Here is an 18,873-nt window from a genome sequence, read left to right as displayed (position 1 = left end):
ATAGCCTCTAGAACAACTGAGTGCTACAATAAGAATTTGACCCCATTCTGCTCTAGAGCACAGAGTTTCCAAACATGGCCTCAGCAGCCCATAGAGCTCCTTGGGAAAAGGCATTCTCAAAGAAAATCAAAAGACCACTCAGCAGTTAGATAAAGTGACTGAATAATGAAAGACTGAATCCCAAGACCAGAAGACCCATTAGAATCTGGAATACATTACATAGTCTCTTGAAGCTCTTCTTCCGTTTTAGTTTTCTTCTAGTTTTTAGTTTTCTCTCTTCTAGTTATTTTTCTTTGAAGACAATTTGGTTTGCGTGCTCCAATGTTGCTCTGTAAACTAGAATACACAGAATTGGGAATTAGGACTATTCACTTCAAAAGCACTTTGCAGATCTGAGCTAAGTGATAATATAGAAGCACCAAAGTCTATCCTTATTACACCTCCAGTTCAAGGATATGAAACAATAGAAGTAGGTGAATCTTTCTCTTATATTAAGACTGGACATAGTTACTTGACAGTAAACATCATAGTTCATATTTTCAACATGAAAAGGAAGTGTGCTTTGGATGCTCATCAACTTTATTCTCATCTGCTTTTAGTGTGCAGTTTAAACTTTCCTCCCTAGTAAGCAAGGTGATGTAAAAGATGTTCAAGTCTATTCCTTACATAGTACAAATCTCTCAGCCTTTGAGATCAAATGTAAAATGTGCATTACCAATTCTGCTTGTGATGGGAGTCAGTAGCTGGGTATGTTTGTGATTGCGGGCTGAGAAATGGTGATGACTTGAAATGTTTTGTTTGTGTGTTTTTATTGTTCATACGTGGAGCTATATATTGTCCTGGTAGACATGGCACAGTACATATTAAACATTACTACTCTTCACAATGTAGTGTTTGGAAGCATAAAATGTCATTTGTCTAAATTACCTACTATTCATTAAAATGATGATCTCTAAATATTGCTGGGAGCTTGAATCGTATTCCTGTTGTTGGAATTTATTGAGTATCACTCCAGTTTCCTCTGCATGAAACACTGTAATAAAAACATAAAGCAATGCATCAGAGTGGTGATATAAAGGACATACTTTTTATGATCAGATACTGTACCTGTTATATAGAATATCTGTTCAGAATAGATGTGACAGACTCTAGAGACAGGATCAATGAATCACTAAGCTCTGCATTTCTTCCAGTCTCTCTCCCAGATGCTACAATACACCTGTATACACTTGTAAATAACTCCAACATTATCTCTGTTCTTCTCAGCAATGGGGAGAAAAAGAGTGAGTCAGGATCTGTAATCTCTAAGGAACTACTGAGCCAGAGAAAAAATTGGTCTGATTTCCTTTCTAGAAATGGATGAATACATTCACCACCAGGAGTTTGTGATCCTCTCAAAGGTTTTAACTCTACTAGGCACAAAATTATGTCTATGAATAGTCCTTGTTCAGTCAGGAGGAGTTCACTGTTGGCTGTTTCAGCTGTGTTGTGTAGCACATGGGTCAGATACTGCCTTTGTATACCCTGGATTCTCCAAAAGCTTTGCCTCTGCAAATGTCACCACTGGTGAGTGCATATATTGTGTTCCAGGACATTTCCAGTTGATTTATGGGGCATATTGGATCCACTGCAAATCCTACCCACAGAGGTCAGTCTCCTACCTGCAGATAAACACCTCAGCTTTAGCTGTGAAGGTTCCTGGTAGCTGACATGGGTTTTGTTGTGGTCTCTGTTTAGCCCACAGCCGTGGGGTGCTAGCAGCTGGTCTGCCTGTTCCCCCACCAGTTCTACCACCAGTCCCAGCTCATCTGTCAGGTATAAGCCATACTGGTGGCTATAAGACCAATATGCTGCTGCCAACTCAGAGCTGGGCTTTCTACTACTGCTGTGCAACACATGGGTCAAAGTCCTCATTTTCCTGAGTGGACACTACGTTTGAAAGCTAGACAGCATTAAGTCTAGAATTCATATAACAAAGACAATTATCATGCTTCATAAAGATAAAAAAGCAATAATGCAGAGATGTCAAAATAGGAATGAGTCCAAACAAAAACCTGCATTTGAGCAGATTCTTTGGGCTTATCTGTTGGTCAGCTTTCCCTCCTTTAATAACTTTTTTTGCTACTGTGTAAGATACTAAATATATTGCAGTAGTTTCTGTAGTTGTCACAGGAACAGCAGGTATTTTTGCTCTTCTGCCTATCTTTTAGTGTACTAATATGGCACCATTCATACTGTACTTGTAATCTTTAGTGTAGTTCCCCTTACAACATTCCTGGGAGGTAAGGAGGTGAGGAAACATTTTGTCCATTTTTTACAAGTGAGACAGGAAAGAAATAAAGGACAGCTGGGTTTTTACTGCACATAAGCATGTGCTGCTCATTTAGAAGAAAAAGAAATATTCTGCATATTTTTTTCTGATTAATGCATGCAGGCTGTGGTAGATTGAGAAGGTGAACCCCAACATATCATCTTCAGCCTCCAGAGTGGGCTTCTCCTGGGGCTTGCACAATGTTCCCTCTCCAGGCAGAGGGGACTTCAGCCCTAACTGACAATGATACCAGCCGTTTTCCATTTCAGCTTGGCACATTATCTACAACAGACCTCTAATATACAAAGATTTCCTCCTACAGGGCTCAGTTACGTATCATTTTCTCTTCCAAATAAATCAACTCTGACTTTTTATACAGGACTGTCTTCTCTAGCTAAAATTTGATTGTGAAGAAAACAACTAAAAAAATGAAGAATATAGGAAAAATATGTGCAAAAGCTGTTCAGAAGTAAGCAACAGTACAAGTGAAGGGCAACCTAATTATCTCCATTATCATTTGCTGAAAGATATTTTTGAAATTTCCAGACAAGTTGTAGTTTTCTAACTTAGACTTTTTTCCTTCAGAATTATCATCATTGTATATCTTTAGATCAAAAGTAGAACCAGTAAAAAAACAACCACTGGGTGTCTGCTTTAGCAGCAGAATATGTGTGACTTTTGAAAATACAGCTTCCTGTGGCAGCATGAAACAATATTTCTCCATCAAGTAGTAAAGGCATTTTGAGAGACTGAAACATTATATTTAGCAGCACAAAGTTCTTTTATGCTTCAATTAAAATTGTGTTTTGTAGCATAGGTGATGACATCATGCAAAGAGAAAACAGGAAGACAATAAAATAGATGAAGATAAGTGCAGGAATATAGAATTTCAGCTTCACAGATTTTGTGTTTTGGTTTAGGTTTTCTTTTGATCAAGGCATGAACAAATACTGAAGTGAAAGCATTTCCCACTGGATCGCAGAAACTTGATTTACATCAGCCACTAGTAGGAAAGAAGTGTTTTTTCCTTTTGCAATGATTGTCTTACCACTTACATTTGCTTCTGAGGATGTTATTTTTAATTGAACTTAGGAGAACCTAGAGCAGGATCATACATTAGATAAAATTCTGCCTAGGGTAGCAGTTGTTTGAAACCTCTCCTTTCTCTAGAATTACTTCTAGATATATGGACTCCAGCCATACAGAAACTAGGTTTTCTTTCCTACCCACCTCTCTTGGTGACCACAAGCCTACAACTGTTTGTTCTTTACATGTTGAGTCTGGGGTGAAAGGTACCTTGGAAATAATGAACAGATAAGATACAAAAAGCCCTCTGTTCTCCTGCCACTGCTGTTTCACAGTGATAACTTGGTGACTATGGTGAAAATGTTACTTTTGCATTCAGTTGCATCCCATCTCATCCAGGTAAGAACAGCACTGTGATAAATGGTGGCTTATTAAAAGTTTGCATAGTTGCATATATTGAACAGTTCCCCTCGGATATTTCTGGTCTGTGGGTACATTATCTCATTTTCACTGGTAACAGTGCCACTAAAGTCAGCAAATATGCAACTGTTTTCTAATAGAAAAAAAAATAGTGATACAATAAACTTCATTTTGTGTTCTGTTGTAACAGGGTGGTAATGACATTTGAAGGTAGCAGTCAAAATTTATTTATAATTCAAGGTGAGGAGTCGAGCTGGATAAATGTTACTGTTCATAAAGTTAGTGAACTCTTGATTCTTAACACAGTTAAGGTGGTTTGCCTATCTGCATACCTGCAACAGTTGGTGACTCCACTATCCTCTGCATTATAAGGAAAGAGCATATAGCAAATAATTTCCCAGAGATTTTATACTGTGAACAGATAACAACAAGGAGGAAAGGAACAATTATTTACACAGATTCCTAAGGGAACACTAATCTTTGCATTAAGTGACTTCACTAAATGAATAAAGATGGGATGGGAAGCTACTTTTGTAAGTAGAATTGAATACAGATCTAACTCTTTACCTTAATTCCCATATCAGCTACGCTTGAACACATAAGCAATTATTTTGCTGGGGCACAGGATACCAAAACTGTACTTAGTAAGTGTGTATTAGATGATAAATGAAGAAAATTAAGTTCAGGTTCTTGCTCTCTGCTTGGGTTATCACTCCTTATAGTTAAAGCTGTCTGGCAAATTCCAAAAGACCTTTTTTTTTAGCTTTCAGAGGAAAGAAGTTCAGGATGCAATTTTTCAAGTGCCCTCGGGCTGATGTTTTTGGACAAAGCTTTAACTAAAAATGAGTCTTATATCCCTGAGAACAAAGGGAAAAAGAAAAATATACTTTAATTTTGCCTATGAGTAAAATAAAATTTTCATCTGCTTCACAGGTGATCTGTTGTACCACTGCAGGTGGGAAGAGGCACTTGAAATTAGGTTGGACCCTCTAGTGTTAAAAGCATACCTTTTATTTACCTGCTGATTATTGATTTTTTTAGTTCATTCAATATGTGTTCCTAAAAGATTTGCTAGTGCTTGGAAGCTAAGGAATTTGAAGAGCCCATCTGCCTTGAGCACAGCCCCTTCTTCTATCTGTTAGGTAAATGCATAGGCAGCTCCACAGAGTGACTGAGCATTGTTATCATGGCTGTAAAGGCTGAGCAGAATTTCCTTGTAACTTTCTTCAGTTTACAGCTGGACACCACTGTGAGAGAAGGCTCAGAACTGAGAGAAGAAAGACCTGTATTCTTTACTAATGGTAATGCCCACGCAGTACACAAAAATAGAAAAATTTAAGGGCAAATGGGGAGGAAGGGAATTTTTTGCAGGGCTATGGGAAATAACAGGGAGGGATAAAAGCCAAAACAAGAGAGAAGTTGATAAGGGACTAGGACAAGACCTAACCCCTATGTAAAATTGCTATGGCTTTTCCTGATGTTTTCATATATGACACACAACAGGACAGGGTAGGTTCCCAAAGACATGTTACATCCAGCTGCTTGATTGCGATGTTAACACTTGTTCAGTTGATTGCTTGGGATGTTGGTCTGTGCCTCCAGACCTGCTCCAGTATTTGATTCTTCTTCAACACAAAAACAAATAAATGAAATATCATTCAGAAAAAAATCAGATGCTAACTCTGTCTAAGGAAAACTTCTTATATGTTTATTTTTGAATACTGAATAGAAACAAACAAGTTCTCACGAGCAACTATTCATGGAAATATTGTGGGTATTATTTCAAAGAGAAATGACAGCATCCTGCAATTTAACTTTCATTTTAGCAAACTCATTGTATGTACCTTGCAGGACCAGATGAGTGGATGGATATTCTGAGATGCTCAGTATTTTAATTTTAATTGCAATAGATTATCAATGGCAGAATGGGCACCAACCAATTTAAACCAACTGTCTTAATTAAAAAACAATTATTTCTAAAATCTCTGTGTCTGTGATGCAGGATCACCAGGATCCTAAAGCCTCAAGTATCAGGTGATGAAAGGAAAATACTGATTTATTTGAGATCAATAAACAACGAAGAAAAATCCAGAGCTACCTGAATCTCTTCAACAAGTGTTTTTTTTCACTAGGCCATGGTAATGTTACTGGTGCCTGTCCATATATTTGTCCCTAGAACTTGACCGTTTTCATTCCCTTTCACTTTTGTTTAAAATCCCAGGCACTACTTCTAGCCTGCTCTTCTCCCAAAGAGATATAGTATTACTGCATTTTCTGCTGCTCAAGCCACCATAACATCCTTCCTTAAAAATAATGCTCAGTGAAAATATTCATTTTTGTCTTGCAGAAGGATGACTTCAATTTTGTTTTCCTATTCTTTGATCTACTTTGCAGGTGGTGTAGTAAATTCACTGTGGATGTTGACATTTTCCCTTCCACTTCCACGTTCACAAAAGAACATTTCATTACACATTCAGTACAAAATACGCTGTAAAAGGTGATTTTACATAATCAGAGGCAGCTCATTCATGCTAGAGAGTAAAGCAGGGTGATGATGGAAAAGTGCAAGTCTATTGTTTTGAGGGAATACTACATCTGAGCCAATGCACACTCGCTGCCATCTGATAAACAGACCATCCCACCCAGAACTGCTACCATAAAATAGTTGGCAGATTTTTGTTATTTTGTGCATGCACTTCTCCACATGACAATGATACATCAGCCAGCCAAAAGTGTGCTCACACATACTGAAACATACTGTTTTCATTATTTGATCCATGTTACCTGTCTAGATTTCCAAACCTTTTTTGTTTTTTCCTTTAAGGATGGCAACAATGTGCATGACCCCTGAGGAAGCATTTTATGAACTAGCTTTCAGTTGTTTCTTGTTATTTTCTGTGTTTAAAACAGCAGCTTATGCTATGTGTGGTCTTTGGTCAGACTAGGAGGGCATGTTCCAGTTTGTTCTGCTGTCATAGCCAAAAGCTACATGAGCACTTTCCATAGAGCACAACACTTAGTGCAATGTAAAGACTTTTTTTCTCTTTTTGCTTTTACCACTGTTTAACATTCATGTCTAGACTTCCAAAGACCCATTTTGACCATTCACTATAGACACACACGCGCAAATGTCTGAAATTTCCACTAAATTGTCTGACAAAACCCAACTGAGCAGTCTTCCAGATTACAGGGCTGTGTTTTAGTCAGTTGCTCCAGGCTAGATGTACATCCAAAGGGCACTGCTTCAAATTTCAAACACTATACTCATCCATCCTAACTTCAAGAAACTTATCTGAGAAACTAGCTCGTGTGTACCATCACCTCTCGTGCTTCTGCTAGTTCCTACGCAACATGAAGACAAGAAAACACTAATGATGTTAAGCAGACAAAACAAAGATTCAGTCACTTAACTCACTAGTCACTGTCTCATATAAAGCTGGGCCAGGGTCCTGATGGTCACCTTTCCACCTTGGCCATTGCTGTTCAGGCGTTGGAGATGGGTCACTCACTGTTATTCTCTGTCTACCAAGTGTCAGCAGGACTGTGTGCCATGTGACACGTGCCTTAATTAGGAAATTAAAATGTGTAATGTTTAAATGGATGTTATGTCTTCAATTTGTGCTGTGGAGTCTCGGTTTATCTTTCCCTATAGTCACCACAAGAAGTACAGATAATTTTCACTTATAAAAGAACATCACATTAACCATCATTAAGAAAATGGCTCATTCCTCTCACTTTTGAAGTGGGTTTCAAGGTGCATCCTTCATTACTGCCTCCTCTGTCCTCCCCCATGGTGCATACTGTAATTTTGGGAGGATCCCAGGATTGTGGTCGTCAGTCTTCTAATTGTTTAATGCCTGTAGTTTTTCTTTTTATTCTCTTGGCTCCAAACCAGCAACACATCAGAGAGAATATAGTTACTTTTGTCTTCAGCATCACAAAAATTGTACCTCAAGTTATCCTTGGTGTTCTTTGATCTGGTCACTGTTGACTGAGCAGTGTGGGAGGTGCTGATTCTGTAGTGTTTACCCAATGGTGACATTTGTTTTTCCTCCAACTGACCGGATTACCATTTTGAGGACAACAAATTTGTGCTTTTTCAGAATATCTTTGTCTTCTCCTTCTGTCTGGAGCACTGTGGGAGCTGACATGGTCTAGCAGTAATGAGTCCTTTTCCTTACTTCTGTTTTCAGTCACAATTTCTTGTGTTTTGCTCTTGTAAGGGGAACCAGGAATCTGATGGATCACCCTGTCCCTGAGGTGAGCAAACCCTTGTGGTGCATTACCTCCGGAGAGGGAGAAAAGTTGCATGCTGCAATGATTCCTAGACCTGTGAACTTTCTTCTTGAGTACAAAAAGCTGATGCATGCACTGGATGATAGATCTATTCCTTGGCTGCCTTACAATTGCTGTCATCCAAGGAGATGAGGGTGGTCTAACGTGTGTCACCTCTGGCAAAGGGAATGGACTCTATATCTGCAGGTTTAAGTACTCACCCGACCCCCATCCAGCCAAGAGCTCAGCTCAGAAGTCCCTTCTACTGATTCATCCACATGCCTAACTAATCATCTGGCTCATCTGAGGCGTGTTTAGCATTTTGTTCTTAGCTTTTGGCCTTCACAGTTTTTAAAAACTTCTTGATGTGCAATCCACATCACTTTTTGGTTTGCATTTCTAGACCACAGAGTTTCTGAGCAGATCCTGCTGTACTGAGGTTGTTGCAACTCAGGAGTTACTTATCAGGGTTAGAATGAGTCTTCAAATGCCAGTGGTGTGATTTTGTTCCTGCCATATGAACCATCCCATTCAGGCCCCGACTTGCACATCAGCTGCCCAACTGAGAAAAAGCAGGAGACACTGGCTCACCAGCTTTACCCTGGTATTTGACCAAATGTTAAACCATCTGACAGTGAATTATCAGGATAGTCACAAAACCCTCTTCCAGTCATGACTGACATCTGTTTACCAATGTGTCTCACTTGTTCAGGGCCTGTGGCTTGGGAATCAGGGTGGGACAGGTCTCCTCAGTGCTCTGTGGAATACTTATTTTGGTCAGTCATGGATAATCAGTTTTGATCATCCCTGAGGATTCATTTAGAAAAGACCAGGAACCCTTGCTTTTCATCTCTTGCACATCCTTAATAACCTTCTTGACCAATCTTAGAGTCTCAAATAAGACATCTCCACAGACCTTTCTGCTAAGACTAACTTGGCCAGTAAATGGATAATAGTGGGTTTCCACCCGCCTGTTTAAGTTTTACAGACCTAATCCCTTTTATGGGATTTAGCCTATATATACTTCTGTATTTTCCAAAATTGCAGGCTTTTACCTGTTTGTTTGAAGAAGCTGCTGGATTCATAGGAATACTCTTCTAACTGCTCATTTCTCCACCCAGGGCAGTCCAGGTTTCACTTTGTCCTGGCCCACCCACTCCTTGTTCTTGGTGTTGATGGAGAAGATTTTCCATAAAATTCTGAGATTTCAAAAGTGCCATGGACTACCATCAGCCTTATGTCTGGCTATTCTGGTGCTCAGGCATAGAGAACATTAGTTTTCCTGAGCATTCTCCTTTGGGTTCATCTGGCTCTCTATCTTGTACTCCTCCTTAATATCACCCACTTTCTAATGGGTCACTTTTATTTTGGTATCTTATACTGTGCAAAGACATGCAAATAAATTTATAATGAGCAGATGAGTTATGACTGACATCCAGAACAGAGAAGAACATCTCAGATCATAACATAACACTGTAAACCCTGCACTATCAGGAGATTTGAGCATTTTGAGTTAAACGAAGAAAGATCTGGACAGATAGGCACTGAGATAGAAAAAAGGAAATGCAGGCAGAGATCTAGATGGCAATGTTTCCTTCTATAGAGGGAATTTTAAACAAGAATATTCATCTAATGTTTCTAGAGATGAGACAGGCTGAATGCCAAAACACAGTTTTCATAACCTTTAAACCTGAACTATGTGATTGTTGCATGAATCAAAAGAAAAAACAGTGGCAGGTATGAACAAAGAAAATCTGTCAGTTATGTGGAAAGAGGAAAGATTAATGTTGTGAGTAAGAGAGCAAAAAAGAGTTGGGGGAGTTAGAAAGAAGCCAAATAATAACAATAATAATAATGTTGAAATTAAATTATTTCCCTAGGTTGAAAAGAAATTTCAGTTATAATTAAAAAGCCTATACGCATGTGACCTGCTGTCATCTAGAAACAGTTATAATCCTTCAGTGGCTGAGAAAACAGATGCAGTCCCTCTGTACAGTCAAATTAAACCCGGTTCTTTCTCCCCCTTTGATAAGACATCCCAAAGTGAGCCAACATGCACAGCCATTACACCCTAATTAGTGAGATAAGGCACAGCCTCGGATTACCAAGTGGCCACATGGCCACAGCCCATTTTTGTCTGCCTACATGCCCCCTCACAGGTTTACTCTGTTACACTGCTGTCCCAAAAGTGGGATCCATCACCTGGTGTGCAATGAGCCTGTCCACGCATGCAGTCAAGGTACTTGCTTTAATTTCTTGTTCTGCACGGAAAAGCTAGCCAGGTGGTATTCCACACAGCTAGCTTGCTTTCCTGAAACATGAGGACTACTTTTACACACAGAAACATGTAAAACTACTCTATGTTTAATAATATCCTATCGCTCATGTACATGAGTAGTTAACTAGCTCTTTGTCTCCATCTAAATTTCACTCCGCCTGCTCAAAGAGTTGAGGGCTTTTTGTTAGTAGGGGTACCTCTAGCCTATGGGGGGGTATTTTAGTATGCTAATAGTACATTAATATGCTAATGGTGTGATAATACGCTGGGTCCAATTAGACAGTGTTTCCTACCTCGTGCTCAAGGCTATAACTAAGATAAGTTGTGGGGAGTACACTCTTCCATCCCTTTCATCTATCTTGCAGGCTTGTTTCTCAGGGATGGGTTGTTGACTACTAGGGACATGTTTTCACTAATTGTCACTTTCTTAGTGTTATGTAAACTGTTTTTATTCTACGTGTTTCTTTGTTCTTTTATGTGATTTTCCCCCAAAATTTTTCTTATTTCAATTAATAACCGACATCAATAGTAGAGTCAAGTAATAGCATAAAAGCAGCCACAGTGGTCTAAAGAGCCAAATTTCATAGAGAAAAGTAGTATCTTTACATAGCTGGGAAAACTGAGCAGCCTTTCCTCCTTTATATTAGAGCCAGTATAATCTGTGAGGCCATTCACTCCCTGCTTAAACCATGGGGTAAAAGTAATTGGGTAAGAGTAATTTTTCTACAATTTTAGCAACTGATATGACAGGAGGAAGAGAGCTGAACTGCCAATCTACACTTCTTACATTTCAAATGTAAATGTCTTGCTGAGCTCTGGCAATATTAAAATAGCCTCTTGGCCATCGGAGGCTGCTCATAGGGCAATCATATTGTAGTAGAGACTGAAAGTGAAATAAGATGACTCTGTGATGGCAGCAGGGTCCTGAAGTCATTTCTCTTCCACCATAAAGCTGCTGAAAAGATTAGTAATTGGAAACTGCACTTAGGAGGTTGTTAATAGGATTCACCTCTCTAACCAGTGTGGTAGTGGGTAAGGTTACCTCAGAGGCCATTAATTAGCCACTACTTTAAATGAACCTTTCTCCATGTAACTTAATCTCACTAAACTTTGTAACTTCAGCATTGTCTCCATTTCAGGCATATGGCTTTTCCTCAATGAGGCTGTTAGCATGGTAATTCCCTTCTTGCCAACAGCCATCAAGAAGTGATAAAACAATTTGGAATCTTTACATACATTAGACTTTCTTATGAAATAGATCCATTTGCATCTTAAATGTAGATTATTAAAACCTGCTGATTTGGTATGATGTCAAATTTAGCTAAGAACACAGTGCGCTTACTTCTAAGGCTCGTGTCTGCTTTGCTTCTTTTCCAAAAGCTTAGAAAGACAAAGTCACTTAATGAACCTTTGTTAATATGCACATTTATATGATCTGATTGGCCCCTGCAGCAGCCTAGGAAAACCTGTGAAAAGACAGCTGCCATAGCTACCAAAAACCCTCTGCTAATTGGAATTATTAATTGTTTACAGTTACATTTACTGCGAAGGGAAAAAATAGAAGCAAGTGATAGAAAACTCCCCTGTTTTTAAAGTAAGGCAGGCTGCTAACAAAATAAGAGTAGCAATGCCTGTCTGATATGTAGTTGTTAAAAGACATATGATCAAGTTGTGATTATATGCACTTTTAAAAATATCAATCCTACAGGAAGGATCAGAGTATGTACTTCTTTTGATGTGTAATATTTTCTGCTTCATTATCCCTTTCTGCTAGGTACTGGACAGACAGGTAGGTAGGTAGCTACAGAGGGTGCTACAAACTTCTAGCATCGCTAAGCCTACCTTTAAGTGCTTTGCTGACATGGAGCCAAGAGTCATTGGAAAGGACCTGAAGCAGGACAGAAGACTCAGAGCCAGCAGTGCAGCTGGGAACTGCTTCCAGGGCTGCATCTCAAGCCAGCTCCTTCTTCACAAGGTTGTTCTTCCCTCCACTGTCAGCTCTTGCTACTTAAAACACAGGGAAACTGATTTCTTAAGTGAAAAGGAAAAGCTGACAATGAAAAATACAGCAGTATTGTAAAAACCTGGGGTGTTCACTCAAGGGAGAGGGGATTGTGGCTACAGCTGGACTTGGCCCAGAGGACAGGGAGGAGATGCTCTGAACTGCCTCTGAGATGACAGTCAGGGCTGAGAGAAAACCTCTGTTCCCTGGAAGGGCTGCCTGAGGGGAGGAATGAGCAGTTTACATCGCTTTGGAACTGGAGGACCCAGATTTCAGAATGCTGAGGGCAATTTGCCAAGAGCCTGAGGGCTGCCCCTAATCTACATAGGTGTTTGCATAAGTGCTTTTTGTTGTGATTTCTGGGATTTTTTTTTTGTTCACTTCTGTATTTTTTTAATCAGTAGTACAGACACTACCAGGATCTATCCTTGCTCTGTATTTTTTTATAGGTTTGAAATTCCTGATAACGCTCTTGGTATGCTGGCATGGTTTTAATTGGCAAATACCCTTAACTCATGCGACTAGTTTTAAGAGGAAGGAAGCAGTGTGCAGCACCAGCGCATCTCACCACCTGCAGAGTGCCAGCCTGCTCTGGTACAGGTCTACCTTGGGAGCAAAAGCCCTTGTGCACTCCAGATGATCTGTGTGGTGTAGAGAATTGCATTTCAGGGCAGTAGAGTAACTCTTAAACATGTGGTCTGGAGTGGATATTGCAATAAAATGCAACGCAGCCTGGAACCGTATAGCCTGGTCTCAAAAATAATAAGAAAGAGTGTGGGACTGGGAATAAGTTCAGATATTTCAGGTGTTTTGGCTGTTTCTATGCCTGTATGTTTCTTATAGGTTCTGTGCCTTAAAGGAAGGGGAATACTTCTCAGAATATCCATGTTCCTAGGAAATTTCCCATCATACAAATGAGCTACTCTGGCTGTTTGCTCAAGATAGGATTTGTCTGTTTGCCTGCATTTGTTTTATCTTGCAGAAGAGATGATTGGAAACCGCTTGTTGATCGAATGTTTAGCTGATCAGCTTTCTCCTCACTATGTAATACAGGGAGCAGTTCAAGAAAATTGCCTCATGAACTTTAAACACTGGGCAAAATACGTTATGTCTGCTGGATTCATTTGAGTGTGATAAGCACACTGTAGGAAGTCCCATATCATTGAGATCTGCTCAGCCTGTGCCAAAGTCAAAATAATTATTCATTTCTAGTTACTTAGAGCAACTGGGCATTTGCAGGCTCTGCAGCATAACTGGGTGGGCAGGAAATAGGGCTGAGAAGAGCCATAACACTTTGTTCTCAGTTCTGATATGGGTTTCTCCTATGACTTTGAACAATCTTCTGCAATCTTTGAAAACTACAACCTCCATGATGTGCCTGGCAATGAACCATTCATCCTCCTTCAGGTTCCCAGGGTTTTATAGGGAATATCTTGGAGTTTCTGCATGCAAGAGCCCATCCCTGCAAATAGAGAGGCCAAAGGAAGGACATTTCTGTGCAAGGTGGTGGGAGTTGGAGAGTTTAGCAGTGATGGGAACCTGATAAAGCTCAGTGACAAACCACATCCTTGACTCTCAAGCAGTACTGGAATTTCCTTCTAAGTTGCATCCCAAAGCCACTGTGGTTTTACTTGTGTGTGGTGAGTGGGGGAGGTTTGGAAAAGGCAAGGCTTCAGTTCACAAACCACAAAAGCTCAGAAACCACCCAAATAAAAGGCAGAAATGAGTAAATGAAATAAAATCCATGAACATGTATATTTCAATGTCATATTTAAGCACATTTCATAGTTAGATGGAAGGCAGGAAGATGAGTAATGGCAAACGAATGCTTGAACCTAGCAAGACAAAGACTTTATGTTATTTAAAAATTAATTCCAAGGTCACCCTCCCTCTGTTACTTTTCCACAGTGGTACCTCCAGGTTGCAAGCCCCACCAGCTCTGAGCACACAGGAGTTATGTGGATGGACTGACCTTGCCTAAGGAGAAGAGGGACCTCCACAATGCAAGAGGTGTGGAGTGCAGTTGCCTGAGGAAGCTCCTGCCCTCCCTGAGCAGTTCCACACATGCTGCCAGGAAGCTGTGCTTATGAGACCTCCGCTACCAGTTGACCTTTCTGCTGAACAGGCTTGCACATTATGGATTGAGCATGTGTGCATTTCTGATGCTTGTGCCTGTGCAGACTGTGAATGATGTACACTCCAATCCTAACCGAATTTCAGGCTGCAAGCTCTCCCGTAGAGACATCACTGAACAGTGCCAGCCAGCACTGTGGTGTTTGTAATACAGATGATCATCCAGCTGGGAGCAGGTCTGAAACTCCTGATTTCATTATGTGCTGGATAATCTCGCAAAGAGCTTCAATGCAAGTCTCTGTTAAATTATTCTTCTGAAGCATTTTTATTTAGACTATAACCTTTTTGCCTTTCCCAAATGTGATGCTTTAATTCTGTGGTTATTGTGACTTAAGGCAAATAGAACAAAAATATTACATTACACAAGGCTGTGGCAGAGTCCCAGAGGAAAGCTTTTCTCTTTTGCAGAACTCCCCAGAAGCTCTTCAGTCTGAGAATGCTCCTTATACATATTCAAGGCCAGAGAGGCCTGTATTACTGGAAAATGAATGCCTCTTCTTCCACCAGGAAACCCATAGAAATGCACAGCTAAAACTGCTGCAGATACAGTTTCGGGGAATCTGGGTGCAGAGTGGGTCTAAAAACAGATTCAATGTCTGGCATGAGAGCATACAGCTAAGGAAATCTTTCTTTAATACATATAGGTCCATTGTGTGTTCTTGCCTTATAAAAGGCTATTCATAACCAGCTTGGAATAAAAGTTCAGGGACAGCACAAAGAGGGTAACCAGTGACTCCAGATGCCATAACACTATAGTTCCTATACACTGGCACATGCAGGCAGCCCTTTCTCTCCTACACAGGTTGCTGGCACAAAGCTGGTGTGCATGATGCAATGCACTGCAAGCAGACATAAATGACAGTGTTGCTGACAAGCCTGACATTCTGGAACCCACGTAATTTTGGATTATTCTGCCAGGAGAGATGCCAGTGATCACTTTTTTTTTCCATTTGCCTCTGCCTTCCTAAAGACCAGAGTCTGATGGGCTTGAGACGTCTTGGGAGCCTTCCATGATTCTGGGCTTCTCAACCCTTGGAAATGTGCCTTAATTACATTATTGCTTCCTTAAGTGTTCCTCTCTGAGAAAGGACCAACTGAAAGACATGAGTGACAGTTCTTTCAGCTCAGATTTCCATTGATGTGCTGAGGTGGTCTGACAGTTGTAAGGGAAAGCACAGTCATTTCAGGCATGTTCCATGAAACTACTCTCAATAGTAAACCTTCCTGAGCAAGCTGGACATACACACAGCTTTACGACTACAAGCACGCGTCACCTATCTGCAACTTGTCCAGCCCTAAGGTTTAGGATCCCATCTTGGCTATCTCAAAATACAGACCAATAAAGAGAGGAACTCATTTTATTTATCCTGTTATTTCATGATGTCTGTCACTCCTGAAAACTTGCCATTCCTTGCTGTTTAGTTCCTTAAAATACCTGCGACCTCATAAAGTTACCTGCCACATTCCTTCTTTATCAGGTATAAGGTCTCTTTTCCTCTTCATCTTCCTCTCTCTGAGCTAGGAGCTGCCTGACTGTCTTTCTCACAGGTGATAACCTCCTTATCTTTATTGTTATACCTTGTTTTCCTAGACGAGTTGGGGCCTACAGCCCTACAGATAAGTCCCTCTCTTTTTTACTGCTCCCCACATACTCCTTTCCTACAAGAGGTCTGAACATTCTAACTGGCTCTTCCATGTTTCCCTGGCTTCTGGCAGGGTGGCATAGGTTTTTAGACTTAAAAATTCGCATACTATCAAGAATTAAATCCTATTAAGGAACATATTCCATCTACAACCCCAGCATGCCATTTTATATACAATTGCAGGCTGTTTTATTTACAAATTAGCAATGCAACACCATGATCTAGGTGTAAATCAGTAATAGATTTATTAGCCACCCACCTTGCCTCAGAGTGTAATGGCTCTGATCTCATAGTTGGAAACCTGAAAGAATAAATCACAGATGTCTCACATGTTGTGACTTCAGTTTTTCATTGCATTTAGTGGGTGAAACAGATTTATGAATGTTTCAGCAGTCCAGATTAAAAGCTGGAATTCATTGGCAGTAAGGGCTGGTATGTTGTACAAGACTGTAATGATCATCAGTATTGATTAAGGATCTGAACAGTATTTGTATTCTTTACAATTTACTCTCTATATATTAAGATATCATTCCTCTGGCATTAATAATTAATTACTCTCTGAGAATGAACATTTACTGCACTTCAGTAGGTAAGTGACTGCAGATTTTAAGTTTCTCAGTTTGAGAGCAGTACTGATCTACTCCCAAAAGAAACAACTTATGGTTTTTCACAGTTAAGCATACCACTGCTTGTTGTTATTGGGAGGAACCAGCCCCTTTAAATTACATGTTAGAGGAGCTGCTTTGAATTGCTTGACCTATTTAAAGAGAAACTGATGTCTGACTTATTATTATCTGCCATCTGCACACACAGTATCAATCAAAAAGTCCACCATTAAGAAAAGCTTGTTCCTTGAACTGCTTTAGTATATCCATTTTTTTCCTCTGATGTGGTTAAAATATTACAGTCCCCACAATCTCAGACTCAAGTAAATAACCCTTCAGAAATAATAGTTTACACATCATAAGTTTAAACTTTGGCCCAGTCAGAGCAGCCATTAAAGCCAATGATAAGGTGATTTTGATGACCTTCATTAACAGGCATTCATGAGAAGGATAGAAGGCCTGATGGAGGGAGAACATCAGTGCCTTCAAGCGGAAAAATAGATGTTGAGGTGTTTCCATATCTCATAAGGAGAATGTATACACCTCTGCACTTCTGTATCAAAATCTCACTATGGCTTTTCTGGGATCTCAGCATTTCCCTGGCCCTTGTCCTTCTAACTCTGCCTGAGTCTTCCCTTGCTTCTCAGTCACAGCCTTAGAGTAAGGGTTGGTATGCTGATAAAGAAATGTGTCTTACACCTGTTTTCAAAGGCTTTTGACTAGAAAAGACCCCTCAGGATGTAGTGGTGTTTGCTCTGAAGTTAATTTTTCAGCACCATGATTCTTTTTCTGCTCTATTACTAGACAAGAATAGGATAGGCATTCGGGTGCAGTTTGCTGAATATGTTTGAAAGGTCTATCTTACACTCAGAGAGAAAAATGCTCACCATTACAATTTAGTATTTAATCCCAAATGGATATACAAGATTTTAACAATCCAAGGGATACAAAATCTAATCCCACCAAAAAACAAAGGAAGTAGAGTGAGAAGATTAATGATTTTTAATAGTGCTAGTGAGGGCAATCCTTCAGCTTTCACCGTCACAGCAAATGTGCACTTGTGAAGACATCTTTTGTAGGCTGCTACAGTGTGGTCTTCAATGTATTTGCTGGCTATTCCCCATCCACATTTTCTGTTTAATACTCTCTCCTGTTGCCACAGTGTAACACAAGAGTTGTGGGAGCAGTTGCATGTTAGTCATTTTCTTGTGGTGGCGAGAAAAGTCTGGCAGTGTGTTTTATAGCATTGAAATCCTGGTGGATGGTCATACTGGTTGGTGGAAATAACAGCTCTGGGCTTGGACCCCAATTCTGCAAAGTGTTATCATAGATGCAGGGAAGAATGGGACTGGAAAAGCTCACCCAGTACTTCCTCCTGCCTCAAGGCAGGGAGAATTGTACCTCAGTCATCCCTGATAGCTGTTTGTCTCAACTACCCTTAAAGATATCCAGTGTTGGAGACTACACAATCTTGCCAGACAATCTGTTGCTGTGCTTCGCTGTGCTTCACTGTCCTTGCCACTGAAAGCATGAAATTATCTGCCAGGCATCTCACAGGGGACAGTTTCTTCCAGCCTTTATCTTTAATTTAGGATGTGGGCCAGGGTTGAGAAGTTCACCCCAAAACACTCATTCCCAAATATTCTGGGTGCTCTAAATGCCATTCTGTTGTCCCTCGGTGAAGCTGAGCATATGCTGTTCATTCTGTGAACTCTTGCATCCATCATGGGAAGAGCAGCAACACACACTGTTAGCAGAGCCTCTGATCCCTTCCAAATGTTGCAAAAAGAAGCCTTGAATAACTAGAAAAACTAGCAGACTGGGCTAAATTCCACACTACCCTTTGCTAAGCATGCCACACCAGGTTCCTCCGCACGCTGCTATATCTGCCACCAAATCCCTTTTTCTTAGGGTGGCAGTTTCACCTTGTCATCAGGCTGCAGTTGCTTATCTGGATACTTCTTGCACTGCACAAACTTTTCCTGCCAACCTCCTGTGGTCCTGCAGTTCTCACACGTGAGGCACTGGGTTACATGACAGAAAACTTCTGATTGTGTTTTAAAGTTTTGGATGGAGAAAATCCATGGTGCTGCATGTGGCCTCTACCTGTCCCTTCAATCAAGGCTCAGGCTCACCAAGAAATGTAGGGATAAGGCATTCTGGGGCATGTGAGGACAGCT

This window comes from Apus apus, chromosome 5 (assembly GCF_020740795.1).
Source record: "Apus apus isolate bApuApu2 chromosome 5, bApuApu2.pri.cur, whole genome shotgun sequence".
Lineage (NCBI taxonomy): Eukaryota > Metazoa > Chordata > Aves > Apodiformes > Apodidae > Apus > Apus apus.
Note: the sequence above shows the minus strand (reverse complement) of the source record.